The sequence below is a fragment of the Schistocerca americana genome, chromosome 6 (assembly GCF_021461395.2).
Source record: "Schistocerca americana isolate TAMUIC-IGC-003095 chromosome 6, iqSchAmer2.1, whole genome shotgun sequence".
Lineage (NCBI taxonomy): Eukaryota > Metazoa > Arthropoda > Insecta > Orthoptera > Acrididae > Schistocerca > Schistocerca americana.
In genome coordinates, this window is record NC_060124.1 from 9727990 (window position 1) to 9744899 (window position 16910).

The 16910-nt window shown below is 39.8% G+C and overlaps 1 protein-coding gene across 9 annotated transcripts in view; it reads right to left on the bottom strand.

The window, feature by feature from the left end:
• The window catches only part of LOC124619295 (ral GTPase-activating protein subunit beta), a 370359-nt gene that overhangs the window by 232918 nt on the left and 120531 nt on the right, over positions 1-16910 (bottom strand). The gene's annotated exons all lie outside the window — the stretch shown is intronic.

A 16910-nucleotide genomic window follows, 5' to 3' on the forward strand; every position in this document is an offset into this window, starting at 1 on the left:
GAGCTACATAGGTCAAGCGAAAAATTCCATTCCAATTGTGCAATTTTTTGTTCAGTTTACTCTATAGGCTATCATGTGTGCAGTTTCTCAACTATCTAGTTCTTTTTTGGTGGTTGTCTTGTATCACTGTCATCATTTAAGTTATATAGTTCCAGCGTATGCTGCGATTCCATTTGTGTGTTTTTCTTTTATTTTCATTTGGTTTATCCTGGAAGAATATGTGTGTATTATTTTTTGATTATGATGTTGTTTTGTGGAGGTGTGCCTGGTATCCCTGTTTCCGTTTGAGCTACACAGGTCCAGCAAAATATTCAATTTTAATTTGTGTTTTCTGCATTTTTTTGTTCAATTTATTATAGAAGATTTTGTGTGTGTGCCTTTTCTCTTTTTTTTTTCATTTGTTTATTTTCCAGGTGTGGGTGGTGAGTGGGGCTGTCTGATATAACTATCTTCATCTGAGATGTATAGGTCAAGTGAAAAATTCGATTCCAATTCTGCGATTGTTGCTCAAGACTCCCTGATTCCTACTGCTGTCCCATTAATTTCATTTTATTAGGTAACTGAAATATTTCATGTATTTTTTAGGTTTGTTTCTAACCATAATGGTCTGTCTTGTGGTCACCATTTTAAAGAATGTAACTGACTTGTTATTAAATGTTATCTGTGGTTGTCTTAGTAACTTGTGTAAACTATCCTGTTCACTCAAAATATGATATTGTGGGTCAAAGCAAATGGGTAAAAATCATCCTTTGCTCTTTTCCCCATTTTTCAGTTAGGCTCCTTGCTTTGCAAGTGTGGTTAAGCACTTATGACAAAAGATTTATGAGGACTCATTAAAAAGTTTTAAAAAACATATATTTTTAAATTATTACTTGCTCTATCAATAAAACCAAAATTATTTCTTGAGATGCTCACCAATACAAAAATAAATAAATAAATTTTAAAAATGGAAATAATCAAAAGAAGGTAAATATGTGGGAAATTAATGGCAAGAAGGCAACAAAGATGTAAAAGGCGATAACAGAAAATCTATGATGTTATGAGTGTTAATCACCATCATTTAATCTTAAAAGAGAAATAGTGAACAATGACCAAAGCACATTTAACAGAACTGAAGAATATTTTACCAATGAAATTAATAAATGTTCTTAGAATTGAACATATGCCTCCAGAAATTTGCACGCATGACTATAAACCAAGCAGCAATGGTAAATCATCATAAGGCATCAGTGATGTAACATTCCAATTAAAATGATGAAAGTGTAAGATGATGACAATGAGCCTGAGGTGCAAAAGGAAGACTGCTGTTCCATTTAAATAGTACACCAAAGAGTATGATTGGAATTAAATTAGCAGCAAGGGACTATGTTTGTGAAATTATAAATGAATAACCCAAAATGAAATAGTACAAACATGACAGATGGAGCTACACAGGATAAATGAAGAAGAAATCACTACAATTTAAACACCAATGCAAGGAACGTTAACACAAATAATTACCAAAGACAGACTAGTTGCCATCAGTGTATGATTTCATTTTATAGTTAATTATTTCCTAGTGTTCCCAACCATAAATATAAATCTACTCCCTCTCTCTTGTTACTGTGTACGCAAGATGGGCAATTCATGGAGAAATCAGATTGCCTTAGCACCCTTTTTTTGAGTGTGTTAGAAGACATTAAGATGAAGACCACAGTGTAAAATTAACTATGATGTGACACAAGTAAGATGATTCCCGTTCACCTAATATCAAAGTGTCTACTTTTTTATAAGTGGAAAATTTATCTGTAATCTTAAAACATAAGAAATAGAGAAAGACAGGTTAAATCTTTGTGTTAATATGTCATATATTAGTTCAGCCAGTGAAATTCAGTATATTGATGAGACTTTTTTGTGCTGAGTCGCAATCTGGACAATAAATGTAACTATTTAACATGCAGCTTTACCTTAAACCTACTGGATAAACATCTATGTACAGCATGAACTTCAAAAGATACAGAAATAAAAGCTAAAACAGCAGCTTGAAAAGAAGTGTCCCATTTCTCAGCACAATGAAATGGAAGAACTTAATCAATGCTACAACAAACCGCTGTGTAACTTTGGTAACCACGTTAATTTCACTGCTTATGTCAAATAATATAGTAACAGTAAAAAAATATTACAAGAGAGTCTCAGATTTACTTATTGCTCAACAACCTGTAGCCCATGTACCTACCTTTCTTTGGTCTTTGATTGGATATTGACATTCCCCTTTAAGCTCGTAACAAATTTTTTAGCAACAGTGTGAGAGACAAAAATCTCTAATTGTTATTCCCTTTTATTGATATCACACTTTAATCATCAATAAATGACTATACCAGTCTCATAACAGATTCCTTCATTTTCTTTTGTTAAGGAGATTACTATCGCCTTTCACTTCAAAAATTATTTATTTATAAAATTTGCAATTTCAGCTGTTTTGCCATTTACAGGTGGAATACAGTGATTATTTTGGGCTTAAGCATGACAATTTTTTAAAAATATCAGACAAGGATGTATATCACCATGACATATAGGGTGGGTGATGTATGAATGACACGTCTGAAATTTTTAAAATTTTGACGTGTGCTTAAGCACAAAATGTTCACTGTATTCTGCTCTAAAATGGCTAAACACTCAGAATAGTGACAGCATATTTTATAATGAATTTATTTTTTAACTGCCAAACGACACAAATATGTCTCTCAAAAAGTCTTACATGACTGTGAACCCCAGCCATGAAAATAAAATCATTTATTTTAGTTAATGACATAGTTTTCATGCTTAATTTAATGGATGTTTATGCACATATCACGACACTGTTCACCACCTCATGATGCACCTTGGACAGCACTTGTTATTAATTACATCAACTAGCATAATACTGGCTACAAGATAATCCTTGAACCTCCTGGTTACTGCAAATCACAATGACTCCCAAAAATACATGAAAAGATTGTCTAAAAGACCATAAGGCAAAATATCTTGGCTCAATGATCTCAATCTGTCAATTAAATGTTGAAGGCATAAGCAAAACAAAATTGTCAGCACCTACATGAAACTTTAAAAGATAATGTGATTAATGTCACCCAAGTGTAAGAAACACACACTGAAAATGAAATACAGTGTAAGATGAGAGGTTAGATAGACAGACAAATAGACAGATGTATACAAGAGCCTGAACTACTCAACCTCTGGCATAACAACCTATGTATGAATGGACATTGAAAACACTGTACTTGAGAGGTGTGGTGGCCCATGTAGATTCTGCACTCATGATCCAGGAAAGCAGCTGTACAGTGTGCCTCACAACTCAGTAGGCACTAGCACTGACAGAGGCCTCCACTCTTGGATGCACAAGCAGCCTCTCTGTAATGCACTCTACCGGCCAGCAGATGGCTTATAGGGCCGGCCCGGCCAACCTCGCTCTCAGTCATATGTTGACATTCAACTAGTTTATTGGACTAGTAGTTAAGCCACTTTGTGGCAATTGTCCTCTTGTACAAGTATTCTAGATGTAATAAGGTGATGTGTCTGTTATTATCTCTGTGTTCTTGTTGTCAGAACACACTAGCAAAGAGTAGGTCTTTTTTTTTCATGTGTTCCCTTGTGCAGTTGCTTTTTGTGTCTTTTTGTGACATGGAGTCTCTGCTTCAAACAGTGGTCAACAACAGATGGAATTTCTTACTATCATGCAACAGGCTGTGTCAGCATTGCTCTCTGTGCCTTCATCTCCAGCTAAGCTTGCTACTCTATTCCTGCCATCTGATGAGGCAGCAGAAGATTTGGAAATGTACAAACACTGCCTATGGTAACATTTCCACACCCTCCAAGTTATGGATGTGTAGGTAACTTGTGTACTGTTTCTGTCACGGATTTATCGCACCTTGTATCAGGTGTTGTGGCAGTTGGTCACATTGCAGGAACAGTCTTCGTTCTCGTTTGACAATTTATGCACTTTACTGTCTTCCCATTATAACTGCTGCGTGCACATCGTGGTTGCTCAAGTTGAATTCTACCACTACAAGAAGTGGCCCCCAACAGTCTTATCATTCCTGGGCCACATCCCTCCATGGCGTTAGTAGCACGTGCCATTTTGTCACAGGCAAGTCAAAAGAGTCATATGCAGACATCATGGTTCGCAAAGTTATCATCCACTCCATCCTCGACAACATCCACTCCACCCTCGACAAGGAAATCCCTCAACATGCCCTCCAATTACAAAACCCCTCCTTTGAAGAGGTTTTGACCACTGCCCAGTTGTATTACATCACATGCCACTAGTCAGCAGCAGGGAACATGGTTCAGCATTGCCGTGGTACAGGGCTGCCCAGCAGCTTACACTGTGTCCAGGGAGGACAATATCGTGGCACTGCAAGCTGGCCAATCCAGTGGCTCCCGCACAGCACATGATCAATGTTCCAGCTGCCATCTCTGTTGCCATAAAGTGCATCTTTTTACTCCCAACATGACAGATCAGTGTGTCCCAAATGCTGAGCTATCTGTCCTAAGTGTCAAAAAAAGGCCAGGTAGTCTAGAGGTCAACTGCACAGAATGCAGCATCAGAGAAAATGGCTATGGAATCCAGGAAGCATCATTGTCAGGGTCAGTTACCAATCAGGGTTCCAACAAGCTTTTTATTGAGGTTTTGGTTCTCTCACGACGGTTGCACGTGTAGGTAGACAGCGGCACAGCAGTTTCCTTGCTTAATGCCCAAACATATTCAGACTTCAACTCTACGCTGCTGTCACTGGTAAACAGGTGCCTGTGGGGATAAGGTAAACAGCCAAACCCTTTGCTTGGCCAATTCACAGCTGATGTTACCTATTGATTAATGAGTCAGCCAATTACCCTTGTTGTAATCCACAATGCTGGTTCAGCAAATCTTTTCAGGTTTGATACTTTTCAGGCCTTTGGCTTTTCAGTCACGGACTCCATTCAGTTGGTATCTGCCAAAATCCCCTACCAATCATTGGGATCTCTGTGCTCAGAATTTCAGGATATCTTTGCAAAGGCCTAGGATGCACCACAGACTATCAGGCACACATAACGTTAACTAGTCAGCTCATCCTAGACTGGCAGAGTACTGTACCCCTACACTCCCAAGTCAAGGCAGTGTTGGATGGTTTGCATCATTTCCTCCCATGAATAGGCCACACCCCTTGTCATCCCTATCATCATTAAATCCTCTGGTAAACTGCATTGTGACTTTGGAGCAGTTTTAAGACCACCGTGAATTCACAGTCCGTAGTTGACACATACCCATTGCCATGTCCAGACAAGCTGTTCACACACTTAGCAGGGGGTCAATTCTCCTCAAAACTTGATCTTTCTGAAGCATGTCACTGGTTACCCCTGGATGACAAGTCCACATGTATCATGGGTCTTAATACATCTTTTGGCCTGTATCAACAGTTGATGTTTGGCGTGGAAAGTGCCCCCACTCCCCTCCCCCCTCCACCATTTATCAACACTATCTGAAATAGCATCACATGCAGTTTCCGATCACTAGTACCCGAATGCCAAGGACACAGTGTCTGACACTCCTCTCAAGCAGGTTGTCTGCGTCGTCCAGCAGGCTCGGTCATCTCATACTCTGGGCTGTACTTCCGATCTGCTTCATAATTACTTTGTCTGGTGCCATCATCTCTTGGTCTTCTTACACTGGGTCCTCCTCCTCTCCACAAATAACGTAGCTCCCAGGGGGGTTATTCTGGGGAGTCTATGGCGGGAGGTCTTACAGCTGTTACTTGAGGGTCACTGGGGTGTTTCCCGTGATAAAGACTTGGCTCGAAGACAAGTGTACCGGCCCAGCACTGACCAGAAGCTGGAGCATTTGGTTGCTGCATGTTCCCAGTGTGCTAGTTAACAGGCAACTCCTGAAGTTTCATTCTTCCCATGATCCCAGCAATCCAGCCCTGGGAACATATCCATGTTGATTTTACAAATACATTTCTGAATGTTTTTTTGGCTGACTGTCAGTTACTTATTTTTGTATTTTCCATACATGGTCCGGTGCCTCTCGACCACCACAAAAGTCACAGAATTTTTTTTGTGGAAGGTCTCCAGGTTAGCCTCATTTTTGACAATGGACCTCAGTTCCTGTCCCAGGCATTTCTGAGTGCATTCAGGCATTCGCCATGTTCGTTTCCCTCCCATTCAGCCTCTATTGAACGAGGAGGCCACGCACATGGTTTGCACCATTAACACAAATGAAAAAATATCTGCACGACTTTCCCACTGAGGAGGCATTACAGTTTCTCCTCATGGCCTACCGGATGAGTCCTATTGGTTGTCGTAGCCCTGCTGAGCTGCTCTACAGGTGCCAGCTGCAGATGCTGCTCCATCTCTCCATCCAAGTTCTCACCTGCCATTATGTTCTGCTCTACGTCGTCTCCCGCCAGGGACAGCACTGCGGATGCGTATTTTTGGTCAGTACCCCCACGGCTTACTAGCAATCATCGTAGATAAGAAAGGCTGCTGTGTCTACAACTCAGGACTGGTGACAGTTACATCCAGTGCCACCAAAATCATCAGCTCTGGGTGAATTAATGAAATTATAAACATTCTGAACGTCCTCAAGAGAACACAAATAGTTACCACACTTAAGCCAGCCATATCGAATAATATTCACACAGGTACTACCTGATTAAACTACTCAGCACAGTGTATAAATTGCTGGAGATGGTATTAGAGGAATTTTCACAAGAATAGAGGCTACAATCTAGTTCAACCACAACAGAGGCCATTAATGGTTCAAATGGCTCTGAGCACTATGGGACTTAACATCTGTGGTCATCAGTCCCCTAGAACTTAGAACTACTTAAACCTAACTAACCTAAGGACAGCACACACATCCACGCCTGAGGCAGGATTCGAACCTGCGACCATAGCGGCCACGCGGTTCCAGACTGAAGTGCCTAGAACCGGACAGAGGCCATTAGTTCCCACTTCCAAGAACAGGTTGGCCAACAACAACCTTACAGTACATTTTGTGAACATCATTCTTCCCTGTAATGGAACACCCAACATAGGTTGGTATGACCCTGAGCAGAACTTTTAAGCTACAAGCAACTTCTAATGGACACTGCAGCAGAACTATGAATAAAGAACAACCTTGTGCAAAAATCCCCACAAGGGGGTTCTTGAGCTCTACTCTGGCTGTGGAATCTAATGCACCAAAGTGGATTGACTGAGCCCACATAAAAAATGTCAATGCAGAACTAAACCACACCATGTGGATAAAATCTGGAATAATAAGGTCTACACCTAACTATTTGCTCCCTACACTTAGATAACATTAAGATCAGACAGAGATTCCGAAATAAGATACTGGATTGTAAGGCATAACTAGCAGCAGATATAGACTCTGATCATAATTTAGTAATAATGAAGAGGAGGCTGAAATTTAAGAGATTACTCAGGAAGAATCCGTGCACAAAGAAGTGGCAGAGGGAAGTGTTAAGGAATGAGGAAATATGCTTGAAGTCCTCTGAGGTTATAAATACTATGATAATGGATAGCTCAGTAGACAGTTCAGTTGAAGATGAATGGACATCTCTAAAAAGAGCAATCACTGAATTTAGAAACAAAAACATAGGTACAAGAAAGGTAACTGCGAAAAACCACAAGTACAAAAATGTGCAGGGAAATTCAGGAATACAGAAACAGAAGTCACTTAGGAACAAAATAAAAAGGAAGTGCAGGGAAGCTACGGTGAAATGGCTACATGAAAAATGTAAGGAAATCGTGGTGGGAGTGGGGGGCAAGAAAAGAATGTTACTGTCAGAAGGACTGACTCAGCAGACAGAAAAGCTAAAACAACCTTTGGTGAAATTAAAAGCAATAGTGGTAAAATTAAAAGCAAGAGTGGTAAAATTAAAAGCAATAGTGGTAAAATTAAAAGCAAGAGTGGTAAAATTAAAAGCAAAAGTGGTAAAATTAAGAGTGCAATGGGAATTCCACCGTTAAATGCAGATGAGAGAGGTATGCTGAAAGCCCCTATGAGGGGGAAGACGTGTCTGTTGACATGATAGAAGAAGAAATAGGAGTCGATTTACAAGAGATTGGGGATTCAGTATTAGAAGTTGAATTAGAAAGAGCTTTGGATGACTTAAGATCAAAAAAGGCAGAAGGGATAGTTAACATTCCTTCAGAACTTCTAAAATAGTTGGGGGAAGTGGCACCAAAACAACTATTCACATTGGCATGTCAAATGTATGAGACTGCCGATATACCACCATGCTTTTGGAAAGACATCATCCACACAATTTTGAAGACAGCAAAAATTGATAAGTGCATGAACAGTCACACAATCAGCGTAACAGGTCATGCTTCCAAGTTGCTGGCAAGCATAATACACAGAAAAATGGAAAAGAACATTGAGGATCTGTCAGGTAACGATCAGTTTGGCTTCAAAAAAGGTAAAAGCACAGAGGCAGTGCTGATGTTGCATTTGATAATGGAAGCAAGACCAAAGATAAATAAAGACATGTTCATAGGATGTCCCGACCCAGAAAAAATGTTCAGCAATGAGAATAGATGCGTGATGTCTGAAATTCTGAGAAAAATAGGAGTACAGAAAGGCAGGTAATAAACAATATGTGCACAAACCAATATGGAACAATAAAACTGGAAGACCAAGAATGAAGTGCTCGGATTAAAAAGGATGTAAGACAGGCATGTAGGATCTCGCCCCAACTGTTCAATCTAAACGTTGAAGAAGTAATGATGGAAGAAAGGTTCAAGAGTAGGATTAAATTCAAGGTGAAAAGACATCAATGATAAGATTTTCTGATGATATTGCTATACTCATTGAAAGTAAAGAAGAATTACAGGATCTACTGAATGGAGTAAACAGTCTAATGAATATAGAATAAGGATTGAGAGTAAATCGAAGAAAGACAAAAGGAATGAGAAGTAGCAGAAATGAGAACATAAGAACTGGGGCTCACAAAGTAGATGAAGTTCAGGAATTCTGCTACTAGGCAGCAAAATAATGGACGTAGCAAGGAGGACATAAGAAGCAGACTAGCATTGGTGAAAAGGGCATTCCTGGCCAGGAGTAGTCAACTAGCATCAAACATAGACTTTAATTTGAGGAAGAAATTTTGGAGAATGTAAGGTTGGAGCATAGCATTATACAGTAGTGACACATGGACCGCGGGAAAACAGAATCAAAATATTTGAGATGTTGCGCTACAAAAGAACACTGGAGGTTAGGTGTACTGATATGGTAAGGAATGAAGAGGCTATCCACAGAATTGGCAATGAAAGGAATATAAGGAAAACACTGACAAAAAGAAGAGACAGGATGATAGGACATTTGTTAATACTTCTGGGAACAACTTCCATGGTACTACAGGGAACTGTAGAGGGTAAAATCTGTAGAGGAAGACAGAGACTGGAGTACATTCAGTAAATAATCAGGACGTAGGTTGCAACTGTTACTCTGAGATGAAAAGGTTGGTCGGCACAAGAGAGGAATTCGTAGCAGGCTGCATAAAACCAGCCAGAAGATTGATGACTTAAAAAAAAAAAAAGAAAAAAAAACACCCTCTCCCCATCATCAACATTTACCCACCCCAAATACGATGGTACCTTGCTCTCCTCAGTAGATGTACAGAAATAGTACTGCCTTGTTCTCAGTTCTTCATATGTAAAAAGAGGTGCCAATACAGACTTGTTCTACCAATGGGGAAAAACATCTTCAACAGAATGTCAATGTAGGGCCAATACACGAACAATTTGTCTTACTCTGATTAGTGATATAACTTTCTCACTGTGACCCAGGAGGCAATTAAATGCATAAAAAACTGATTTGTGTCTTTTACTATTCATTTGAACTTGTAACGTTGCTTATTTTTAAATACTGGCTGTGTCTTCACATGACCATATTTGATTTACTGTGCTCAGTTCTAAATAAATCAAATTATCTCAGTAAACTAGTGTAATTTTCATATCTCTATGTAATCTCATGGAAAAATTATATATAAAAACAAAGATGAGGTGACTTACCGAACAAAAGCGCTGGCAGGTCGATAGACACACAAACAAACACAAACATACACACAAAATTCAAGCTTTCGCAACAAACTGTTGCCTCATCAGGAAAGAGGGAAGGAGAGGGGAAGACGAAAGGAAGTGGGTTTTAAGGGAGAGGGTAAGGAGTCATTCCAATCCCGGGAGCGGAAAGACTTACCTTAGGGGGAAAAAAGGACAGGTATACACTCGCACATATCCATCCACACATACAGACACAAGCAGACATATTTCAGTCTCATGGAAACTATGATAGCACATTTTTCAATAACTGAATAGGGAAATGCTTTGCACAGGAAATCCTGAAATGAAATGTCTCTCTCTCTTCCCCCTCCCCCCCACCCTTCCCCTCCTCTACTTCTCTTTTCTGCTGCCCTTCTTTCCTCCAAATCTGCTCATTGCACCTAGCACCCCTACCCTGACTTCAACATGTCCCTGCCTGCTCCCACAAGCAGCACTACACCCTCCTACAACTCCACCCCGCTATCTTGTCTACATGGTGAATAGCAATCTATCCTTTTCGTAACACTGAAAAATAAATAAATAAATAAATAAATAAATTATGATCTTCATAAACTATCTCACATCCCACCCCTGATTGAAAGTAGATTTAAGAGTTATCAATTTGAAGAAATTCAGAACTTATGATGGATACTGACTGGAAGTAAGTGCGCCAAGAGTGAAATCTGAAAATTATTGCACTGTGTAGTGCTGTTCTCCATGCAACTAACACGAAAAGGCCTTAGGTTATAAAAGCTTCCAATAGTGTTATACCTCCAATTTTCAATGCTTTTTTTCTTATGTCACACATCAATGTCAAAAACTACTCATTGCGAACACACAAAGCATTAGCATGTAACGGAATGTTACCTTTCTGACAGCTAAATAATATGTACAAATCTCATATAAACCATATTCCCTCGGTTAAGCGTGTTGTAGGTCATAGATACCTACTATAACATGGTGTAGTATGTATGGTGGTCAATAAACACAGCTTTTCAATAGTTTTTGTTTTTATTTTGTAACAAATTATGCTTCCTTTCATTCAATCCCAGCTCTTTCACAAAATTAGTATGAGTTTCTCCCTCCAACATCCTTGCCCTAATAGAGATTATAGGTACGGGGGTGATTTGAAAAGTTCTCGGAATGGGATAGAAAAAAGTACTTACATCACTAAAACTTTTTTATTTTTCAATGTAGTCTCCTTGGAGATTAATGCACTTGGTCAAACGATGTCCCAAGGCCTTTATCCCATCTCGAAAATGATTTTATTCCAGGCCTGCAAAATAGTTGTCAACTCTGGCTATCAATTCTTCATTTGAAGTGAATCTTCACCCACCAAGAAAAATTTTCAGTTTTGGGAAGAGATGGAAGTCTGACTGGGCCATATCAGATGAATACGGTGGACATGGCAACAATTCATACCTTAGTTCATATAATTCTGCCACGGCACCAGCACATGTGTGCGGGTGCGCATTGACTAGTCGCAGCACCCATCTTGCAGAAAATTTTTCATGTCTATTTCTTCAGTTGAAATGTGATAGACTCTTTCAGATAACATCTGGCAAGCACGAGCACATTCACGCACTTTCAATCGGTGATCCTCCATGACCATTTTGTGCAATATTGCAATGATTTCTGGACTAGTGACACATCTTGGCTGATCACTGCGTGGATCATCATCTAAGCTCTCCTGATCAAATTTACATTCATTCGTCCACTTGGCAACAGTTGAATATGAAGGAGCAGAGACCCTCAGTGTATTCTGGAAATCGGGCATGAATTTCCTCTGCTTTCATACCTTGCTTTACGAAGTACTTAGTCACTGCTCGAATCTTGATTTTTTCCATCTTTGCAAATCACTACGCGGGAGCAACAGCAGAGCCACATGACTGCCATAGCTCTCTTCCAAGAGCACTGACGTGGCACATGTTTACAGGCAACAATCCAATAAATATCACATGAACAACTCGTTGCACTAGTGCTGACCTCTTGTGGTGATTCCGAGAACTTTTGAAACCACCCTTGTACATTCTTGTCTATAATTAACAAAAAACATTCATTGACATCCACTCTGTTACCCACCCACAATAACTACTCACCAAATGAAACACTGGCTAGTAATGTTACCAGGCTAAATATTAGTTTCACCCTTAAAAGAGCATACAGATCACTTTGGAGTGCTGTAGGGGATGCAGTGCTGGTGCCACATTATTACTTGACCCTTCACTGCTGATGTAAGTCATGGCAATTAAGTGACGTGTACATGTTAGTTGATTGTATGGAATCAGTCCAGTAAGGTGGGTAGACATGGAGATGTGATGGAATGGTAGAAAGGAGCTATTCTATTTGATCATACCCATGACTACCCCATGAATAAAGTTGGTGTATCAAAGTTGACTGTCCAATACATCTATCATTCACAGCCAATAGCACAGCATAACAACAGTGGTCATAAAAAAATCTTAATCAAAAGAGAATGGAGGCAAATGTCACACCTTGTAATGACAATCACTTTCAAACTCTTTTGGAACTGATGCTATCATTGAGTGTAGGTCCACATCAATCAATTCTCAGGTGTTTCAAATGATGCAATGCAGTGAGTGCACTGGTGGCTCAATGATGAATTCATTGTGTGTGGGAAGTGCAGTTAAGGCTGCAGAGTTCTGTGACATTTTGGGGGGTGTTTTTTTGTTGAATGCTTACATCCCTGTTTTGATTACCACTTTTAACTACCATACCTCAGTTGGTTCCTGAAATCAACTGATCTTAATCCCACAAAAAAATTATGGAATTATTTGGAACATTGGGTGAAACATAGTAATTAACAGCCGCACAATTTGATAACTCTAAAGGATGCAATCATCTAGGTGTCGCTTCAGATGGATATGGCGTACCTGAAGCACACTTGGCTTTGTTTCTCGCCGAACTGAGGCCATTGTCAAGACTAGAGGTGGTGTTACACAGTTTTAGCCTGATGTTTCCTAGGCATGACTAAATTTTTGTCCCCTGTACTTATATCTCCACAGCTACCTTTAAATGAGGCTTCCTTGTTATCAGAAACTGTATCATTATAAATGATTACATTTTGAGTTTCCATCATTCCTGTTACATTTCAGCCCTCCTTCAAACATCTTGTACAACATATCATTAATCTCATCCAGAATCTCCCTACTCTTATCCAAAAGCTACTAAACGTGTTCAGTGCTGATCACACATTTGTGGATTCCTCCAGGACCACATTAATATTTTCTATAAATCATGTTTACAGTACACACTGAGGTGTCAAATATGACAGCTGAACTAAATTTGAACAAACTTTCTAAAGAAAAATATTTATGTGACTACAAGTTAGCCATTTACAAGTCGGTAACAGTGAATTTTATGATTTTATCACCAAGTTGAGAGTTTGAAGAAATTTAAGACTTGCATCTGGTTGTCATCAACTATACTCCGCAGTATTTTCACTAGGCACCTGCCAGTCACTCTCACATTAGCCACGAAAGACTGAAAAAGACGTCATCAGTTCCACAATATATAGAGTGCTGTGAGTGTTCCACGCATATGTCAAGACCATGGTGACAGACAGACCACATTATCCACTGGTAGTGCCCTTGGTGGTGGAACTATGGAACTCAGCTGTCCTCAAGCATTGTCACTAGCTGCAGCCATCAGCATACTCTGTCTTTGATTAGAGCAAATCGTGGAGATGATAAGGATGTACACATTATCCAGCTGGTAGCCACTGTCACAGCTCACCAGATTATTCACCAGGCACATTTCCACAGATTCTTTAATAAGGTTGTCCCAGAAAGAAGTTGTGTGGCCAAAGTTACGGTCTTATCACGCACCATTGAATGTCTGGTGGGGATACAGTTTTTGATAATAGTAGGCTTGTTTGCCTACAAAAGGCATCTGCAGTGTTGATATTCGGTGGAGCATTCTTCCATAGTGTGTGTGGTTTGGCCAGCCTTCTGCAATAACAAATTGTCCTTCACTGATCCCAGCAGGTCCGCAGTCTTAAATCATAGGCAGAAAGCCAATTTTACCTGAAAATTGCAAAGGGCTCATGTTATTTTATTGCCAACAAAAGGCATGCTCTCCTCCTTACTCGCTTCTTGGTTCTTCGCTTTAACTGATAGTGTCTTGTTAAAATGTCAGGTAGAATACCCCTTTTCCCTGAACACTGTCATTAGGGAGCAAGCTCTTGAGGCAAACTATCTACCTTCGAGAGTGTGTGAGCTTTGTGTACAAGGTTTCAAGCACACTCACAGTTTACGACCAGTGATGACAACTCGACAATTGTAAATACAAATCAGTCTGAGTGGGTTTGTGATAAACTGGATGCTGCAGAGACCTTCTAACCAGAACATTCAGGTAAGGGAAATGATTATCTTACTCTAATTTCATTGTGAACCAGACGTTCTTATGAATGGAGATGAAGTAATGTATAAACTCCATTAATGTATCTTCTCCTTGAGGCAACACTACGGAAGTATTGCCCACACACTTCTATAATGCAATTGGTTTAAGGGCCACTGATTCAAGTGCAGGGTTACAAATGGTGATGCCATCAGTCTGCTCAAAATATTCATGGTTGAACATAAAACAGGTTGACGAAAGACTGTTCCAAAGCAAAGTGGTGATATCCCACCTGAAGCACACTACCAATGAGCACCCAAGAATCTCTGAGAGGGATCTTTGTAAAGAGATATTACATCAAAGCTAACAGGTTATATGGAAGAAGGATGGCTCTCTGAGGCATTAAATTTATCAGAAGACCACTCATACTGATTTGTATTTGCAACCGTTGAGTTGAGCTGTCATCACCAGTTGCAATCTACAGTGTGCTTTAAACCCAATCTCACAGACAGTCAGATGCAGATAGTTCACCTACAGAGCTCACACACCTAAATCCAGTGTTCAGGTAAAATGAATCGTCTACCCAGCAGATTAACAGGTCATTATCAGTTAAAACCAAGAACAAGGAAGGGCATAAACAGAAGAGCATGCTGACAAAAGTCTAGCTTTTCTACCCTTTCTTGGCAACATTTCATTTAAAATAGCAAGAATCCTCCACAATTTTCATGTGAAAGTGGTTTATGGGCCATCATCTAAGATTGCCAACCTGCCGGGATCACTGAAAGACAATTATTGCAGAAAATTAGAATTTATAAAACAGCTTGCAAGTGTACTATGGCTTAAATAGGCCAGACCACACGCACCCTGGAAGAACGCTGCACCAAGCAAGTCTGTTATTACTAAACACTGTATCTCCACTAGACTTTTAATGTAGTATGATGAAACCTTAATTTTGGCTAAGGCAACACCAAGTTGGGACTCCATTATCAAAGAATCTGTGGCAATATGCAAAGCAGAAAAAAATGATTAATCATTACAGCAGCTACCAGTTGGATCTACATTTAAATCTACATGCATGCTCCACACGCCATCATGTGGTGCATGGCAGAGGGTACCTTGTAACATTACTAGTCATTTTCATTCCTGTTCCACTCGCAAAGAGACTGAGGGAAAAACAACTGTCTACATGCCTCCATATGAGCCCTAGTTTTTCTTCTCCTGTCTTTGTAGTCTATATGTGAACTGGACCATGGTGGCATTAGAACTGCTCTGCAGTCAGCTTCAAGTGTCAGTTCTCTAAATTTACTCAACAGTGTTTGGTGAAAAGAGCATTATCTTCCCCACGTGGATTCCCATTTGAGTTCATGAAGCATCTATGTAATACTTACATGTTGATCGAAGCTATGGGTAACAAACCTAGCAGCCCACATCAGAACTACTTTGATGCCATCCTTTAATCTTCCCTGGTGGGCATCCCAAACATATGAGCAGTACTCAAGAATGGGTCACACTAGTGTTCTGTATGTGGTCTTCTTCACTGATGAGCTACGCTTTCCTAAAATTCTCCTGATAAATGGAAGTCAATCAGTCGGTTTTCCTACCACAATCCTCACAGGCTCATTCCATTTCATACAGCTTCGCAACATCACGCCTAAAAGTTTAACTTACAAGACAGTGTCATGCAGCATAGTACTAATGCTGTATTTGAATGTTATGGGATTGTTTTTCTTACTTATCCTTATTAACTTACATTTTTCTACATTTAGAGCACACTGCCATTCATCCCATCGACTAAGTCAACCTGTATCCTACAGTCACCCAACCGTGACACCTTCCCGGACAACACAATGTCATCACAAAATAGCCACAGATTGCTGCTCACTCTGTTTGTCACATAATTTATGTACACAGAGAACATGAGCAGTCCTATCACAGTTCCCTAGGGCACACTCCTGACAGTACCTTTGACTCTGATGAATACTTGCCATCAAGGACAACATACTAGGTTCTATCACTTATGAAGTCTTCAAGTCAGTTACATATCTACAAACCTATTCTGTATGCTTATACCTTCATTAACAGTCTGCAGTGGGGCGCCATGTCAAACACTTTCCAGAAACCTAGGAATATGAATCTCCCTGTTGCCCTTCGCCCAGGGTTTGCAGGATATCACGGCCCTTCTTCCAGGGTTCGCAAGATATCATGGCCCTTCGTCCAGGGTTCACATGATGTCATGTGAGAAAAGGGAAAGCTGAGTTTCGCACAAGCATGCTTTTTAAGTCTATGCTGATTTGTGGACAGAAGCTTTTTCTGTCTCAAGAAAATTTATTATATTCGAACTTAGGATATTTTTAAGAATTCTGCAGCATACCAATGATAAGGAGATTGCTCTGTAATTTTGTGGATCCATTCTTTAACCATATTTATATACAGGAGTCACATGTACTTTTTTCCAGTAGCTCAGGACTCTGCAATGGAAGGGATGCACA